This window comes from Dipteris shenzhenensis, chromosome 32, assembly GCF_047967505.1.
Source record: "Dipteris shenzhenensis isolate YYH24624 ecotype China chromosome 32, Dip_SZ_1.0, whole genome shotgun sequence".
Classification (NCBI taxonomy): Eukaryota; Viridiplantae; Streptophyta; class Polypodiopsida; order Gleicheniales; family Dipteridaceae; genus Dipteris; species Dipteris shenzhenensis.
The window spans coordinates 29,364,027-29,370,045 of NC_141627.1; positions in this window are offsets into that span (position 1 = coordinate 29,364,027).

Here is a 6,019-nt window from a genome sequence, read left to right on the forward strand (position 1 = left end):
GAAGGCGTTTTCTCTTCATGGCGAAAGGGAAAGGATGAAGGAAAAGCTTCAGGTGGCGATGCAGGCGAAGTTGATGAATTTCAGTTGGCCTTTCATGGGACCGTGAAAACACGACGGTTGCTACCCCATCATCATCATCATCATCATCATTTAATATATCATATTTCATCCCACCCCTCCCCAAGGATGTGTGCCACCTCACGACAGCCACGCCGACTTGCCGTGTTCACCACCAACTCGCCTATGCTCCTTACGCAGCCTGGTTTATAATTTGGGTGTCAATGCCTACCAAGGGCTTTCAACTTATGCCGCTGAAGCTGAGGCTTATTTGTTGTCACAGTCTACCAAGGCTTCCGATTGGTGTAGCTAAGGTTGATCAAGGCCTGTGGGTGGGGGGCACGGGGGGGCGTGGCTGGACACCCTTCCCTTTCGATGCCCAACTCACCAAGAAATGCCTATTACCAGTCGGGTGGTGTGAACCCAACCTTAGGGTCTGGCCTCTCTCTCTACCTCTCTTTGTGGATCTTCTAGTCTCTGTATGTAGATCTAGCCTCCTCTCTCTGTGGGTGTTCTAGCCTCTCTCTACCTCTCTTTGTGGGTCTTCTGGCCTCTCTCTCTGGCTCTCTAGCTTCGGTTGCGGTCCCACATATATATATATATTTTTCCCAAGGGAAGACTTTTATTAATTATGAGTCAAGGAAGAATGCATCAAGCATTGCATGAAAAAACAAACACCAAAATAGGGCAAATCAGACTCCTGTAAAAGAGCTAGAAAACATCCAAGGCTAAAGCTAGAAGTGCCATCTCGACCTTGCGGAGGACTTTGAGAAGAATGCTCGGCCATTCCACTCCCTAAGGAAAAAAATGTTCATAGTAGAGGCTACCTAGGAAGATCCCTGCATGCTCCCCCAAATGGCCACCAAGGTATATACAGTATCTGTCCAAATATGAGCCCCACAAATCAATTTGATCTTCCTTGGACATAAAAATCTCTCTCTCTCTCTCTCTCTCTCACACACACACACACACACACACACACACACACACACACGTTCAATTCATATGCCGCCGAGCTCCCCCCTAGGCATGACCCCTCTGCCAACCTCCAGAGGATCTTAGAAAACATGCATGCCTCAGGATCTATGGAGAGCTCTAAGGTGGATGGAACCTATGTGGAAACATAATGAAGAGAGTGCTCATGACATGTACCTCAAGTCAATTAGGTTCCAAGATAGATTAGCTTGGACTCATAAATAGAATCTTGAGTGAGCGTGCATTTCTCTCTTCTCAACAATACATGATAGGCCTCTTATATAGAGAGTGCCCTTTGAATAGTCAACACTTGTGGGATTCTCCGATCCACATCTCTCCTTGTGGATATCCTTGATCCACATCTCCACATCTTGTCATCCTAGGGTGGCTACTTTAATACATTCCTTATCACATACCTTAGCCTTTAATCTACGTGCTCATGGCACCGTATCTCAACACCTCCCCTTGGTGCCATAATCCATTGGCTACTACAAGGTGGTCAGATGTGAGTTACAAATCCATCACCTCCCCTTAGTGCATGCATTTCTACTTAAGGTGGTCAAGTGTGGTTTGTACATGTCAATACCTCCCTTGGGTGCTTTCATAGCTACTCTCAGGTGGTCAGGTTTGATTTACAAACATATGGGCTGAAGGTGGCAAGGTTTTTGCTACACAATGCTTGATGTTGATGGCGTTTTCTTCTTAGCTTGATGCATGATGCTTTGTTCTTCCATGTGCCTTAACTCCTTATGTGTGGATGCCATGGTCATCTCATGCACTCATGCATTTGGCATGCTTTTTGCATTCATGCATTGCTTTAGCATTTGCAAAGGTCTTACCATGAGCTTCGTTTTGCTTCAATGGCATTGTCTAATTTCACAGTGGTTCTAACTTGACAAGCGCGTAGAGCTCAAAAAGACGATCACTTTTCCTTTTTGGAGCACGTGCAAAGTCTTCCTGGATTAGAAGTTACGGCTTGTCGAGGTATTATGAAGAAGACGGGGCCTTGATGATGTGGCACAGGGGTTCATATGCTGTTTACAAACTGTGCTTGGCAGGGGTTGTGTGATTAGGTGGCACTTAACTAATCCTAACCCTAACGATGGTTGCCCATTTCACCAAGGGTGAACTAACCCTAGTGTGACCACCATCTCAACTAGGGTTGTTTCTAACTAACCCTGGTTAGTTATTATCTGCCACGTGTTAATCCAAGGGAACCTTGGAGAAAGAAAATATTTGCAGCTTCTTTGCGGAGGCACGACGACGACGACACTTATCAAATAGAGGTGTTGACGATGGCGATGCAGTGGCGAAGCGTATGGAGGTGTTAGAGAGAGGCACTCGTGGGTGGAGTATGCTCTGGAGCTGTTATCGTGAATGGGCTGTGTGTGCGTTGCAACGCTCAACTGGACGAATTCATCTGCAAGCGGGCTGTGAAGGCTTTGGAGCAGTCCGATACAGAGAGCCTTCCCGATGCTACCTCAACTCTAGCCGTTGTGGTCGCTGCTATTGGGAAGTAGTTGGAGGAGAAAGAGACGTAGAGCCGGGCGCTCTAGTTCTAATGCTTGCTATCTTGAGGAAAATGAAATCCCATGCTTTAATTCGCAAAATGGAGATTTGAAGTCATTGATGCATACCAATCCACGATCTGGAAAGTCCTTTGGAGTAGTATTTTTTCGTGCTACCTTAGCTTGCTTTAATATCACCCGACGGTATGAAGGCACTGTAAAATGGCTGTGCATCGACCTTCCCTCGGAGTGAGGTCCGTGTTTCATTATGCAGTTGGACCTAGCTTTTGTTTCAAAATAAGCAGGCAGTGCAAAATCGCCGTGCATAGACTGTAGGACTAGTTTTAGGAACTGGTTCGAAAGGGAAGTAGTCCGGTGTGGTCATAACAGGACAAGCGAATAGATGGGGGGACCTAGTTATGCATCACTACTGCATTTCTTTACTTGTGTTAGGAATCAGGATCGACTGTAGTCTGGTTGGCCATTTTGTGGAGGTTGACTGATTGTTTGGTGTTAGAGCTGCTGGCTGAATTTGCCTTGGGCGTTGCTTAAGCATCTCTAGTTGGGCTGACAAAAAGTCCTACAAGAGGCTCCTACAATGGTAGAAGCAACAGCCCAAAAAGGTCATGAGAAAAGCCCTTTTATAGGGCTGGTTGGACCAGCCAACTTGGTCGGATTCTACAGACTAGTCTAGTCAGCCAGACTGGTCGGTTTTTGCAGCAGCCCTTGGGGGCCATAAAAGGAGGGCCTCGAGACCCTCATTTCTTATCTTTTGGAGCAACCTTTCATAAGCAGTTTGGAGCAATGGAGAAGCTGTCTTGGGGCCTACATTTAGGAGGACCAAGAGGACCTATGTGCTATAGACAAAGCTTGATAGGGGCTGCCTACCTAAGTTGACACGTACGGTAGCAAGGTTGAGAAGATCATTCTAGATGGAAAGTCTACAGATGCTCGAGGTGGAGCATGCGTGCTCGAGTCTAGAGATAGCCGATAGATAGGAGAAGGACCTTGTGGCAAGATTAGACCATTGGTGGGACTTTGGATTTATCTCTTTTGTATTGTGTCCAAAGCTTTGGACAGAAATATATTATTTTGGTGGTTTCTCTATCTGGCTGGTTCATTGTCTATTGATGAGTCTGCACATCTATTCTATGAACATTAAGTCAAGAAGTTTGTGATTCCACACCCCACACCACACTGTGTGAGCTCCTAGGCAATTCTATTCATCTTCCACCATGCGTATCCTCTGTTCAGTGATTTCTAACAGCTAAGGTTAACTTGGGTTTGAAATAGAAATGCATTTACCTACACCATGTGCGGAGGGATATGGCTAGTGGAGTGTGCACATAGGCATATTGTATGTTTTATCCAATGTATCATTTGTTTGAGTGTATGTAGTAAATGTTGGAAACATTTTCCAAGATTCTACCTTTCCCAATGTTTTCTTACTTTTATTGTTCCAAATATCTTTCAAGCAGCTGCATCTTAATAATAATACTAATTAAATAATAACATTGTTTTGCATTGTCCAATGGATTGGTTGAAGTTATCTTCTTCAAGGTGGTAGTTCTTATTCGATTCTTTGATATGTATGCACAAACCTTCTTCTTTTAGTTTTGGGCCGATATATAGAGGCAACCTTGTCAATTGAGAGTGGTTTCTTGCTTATGATTGTGTCTGTATATGTTGTTGAAGCTCTCGTGGATGGCCTTTTCCATTCTTCTATTTGTAAAAGGTTTTGATGTCAACATTGTCACTAGAATTGAGCATCTAGATTTTGTACAATGAGATACCCTCCGACCATTTGTCGAGCAGACCTTGCGAGTCTCTCTCCAAAATGTTTAAATCATATCCAATGTATGATGGACACATGGTTCTAATAAAAATTCCTTGGCTTCTAATGTAGGGCTCCCAAAAAACAAGCAAAAAACATATCAATATAGTTCAACCTCATTCCACAAGGGGGAAACCTAAGAGGTACTTTTCACATGGGATTCGAATCCACATTCTTTTTTACCCATTGCCCGTGTCATTGACGATGTAAAATCTCCATATTGTATGTGTGTTCAAGGAGTATTTAATAGATGTACTCCTTCAACTTGTCATAAGATGTCCATCTATATTCTTTAAGCAATCCTCTATCCATGTTGAGTTTATGCATTTACGATGATGGAAAATAGTATCTCCATATCTTATGTTGAGGCTTTTGTGGGTGGTCGATCATTCCACTATTCTTTCAATTTAAAGTGCTAAAAGATCTACATATTTTGTTACTTGGTTGCTATTAATTCTTTGAAACTTTGTTGTAATTATTCTTTGAAACTAGATAGAATATAGGAGAGAGGTTTAGGTTGTTGATAGGATGTGCTAACTTCATCGAATGTCACTATTGATTTTGTGGTGTTTTTTGTTAGTGTTGTTCTAACAATGGGCCAGGATTATCTTATCATTCAAATTCTGAGTTACTCTTTACAAGTTTAAAATAATATGAATCTATGGATCTAAAGTCTGAGTTTCATAGGCGAGATTGAAAAATTAAAATAAAGTCAAAGAATGTGCAATCGTTCTATTTTGCAACCTTCAAACATGTAGCATAGGAATGAAATCACCCTTGAATACCCATCCAACATGGGCAAATGATGGAAGATAGAGAATGCTCAAGGCTTTCTAATTGGGAATAGTGCATCCAATAGCACACCAGAAAGTACATAAGGCAATTCAATCAATGGAACCATAAGGAGACGTGAGAAGTGGTGAATTGCAACTACAAAGGATGAAGTTCATCTAATAAAGTAGTGGTGGATGGCAAGTAGTGCGTGTGACTAGAACATCCCCCTGATGAATTCATTAGTAAAAATTGCTGACAATTGCAAATTTCACATTTGGGAATTTGAAAATTCATGAGGCAAAGTCTTTATTTTGAAAGGTTTTACAAAACAAATAGATATGTTGAAGGCTTGTCATAATTTTGTATATTAAAGCCTTGTGAAAGTCTAAATTAATGCACATAGTGTGACAAGCATTTGGGTAGGTGGAAAAGAGCAAAGATAAGGATCAAAGTTCAAAGCTGGCTAGAAGGAGAGGGGTTTGGGCATTCAATATTCCTATGATGCATACATAATAGACATAGCAAATGCAATGCATAGAGGAAAGAATATAGGGGAGGGACCAAACCTTGAGGAACTTATAATGAGGTTAGAGTCATGTGAGGCACCAAGGCCAGCACACTTTGCTTGAACTATCTAGCAAACTATGTCTAGAACTCCCATGTTCAAGAACCTTTCGCATTAAAGGAGGATAGAGAAAACACATGGTGAAAAAAAACTCCCAATATGATTCTTGATGTGGAGGAGGATAATAGCCATATAATGAAAAGAGAATGAATCAAAGACAAAAGTCCACCCCAAGGTGCAATAGCTTCCAAGCTAGTTCAAGTGCCATTATGATTTCAAGGTATGCTAAAGAGCTAAACAGAATAT